Below are 334 nucleotides of genomic sequence, written 5' to 3' on the forward strand. Positions count from 1 at the left end.
CAATACTCGAGGTTCCAAAGTGGAGGCTGGTGGAGGGGCAAATGGGTGGGCTGCAGTGTTGGAGTGTAGAAAACAGCCAGGAGGTAGGTCTCTATGAGTGAGTCATTTTATTCCATTATCTTTGTGTCTCTGCAATTAACAAGGGTATGACTGAGCATATTTCGAGTGTGAAGCTTACCACTTTGCTTTTATTCAAGTGAAATGTTTTAATTGGGTATGGGTAATGGACTGTTAATGCACACACATTTAGATTGCTGTAAAATCTTCATAAACTTAATAAAGAACTCAGGACGATCACACTTTCTAGTCCATTATGGAAACTATGATTCATTTT

Source organism: Pteropus alecto, unplaced genomic scaffold (assembly GCF_000325575.1).
Source record: "Pteropus alecto unplaced genomic scaffold, ASM32557v1 scaffold241, whole genome shotgun sequence".
Classification (NCBI taxonomy): domain Eukaryota; kingdom Metazoa; phylum Chordata; class Mammalia; order Chiroptera; family Pteropodidae; genus Pteropus; species Pteropus alecto.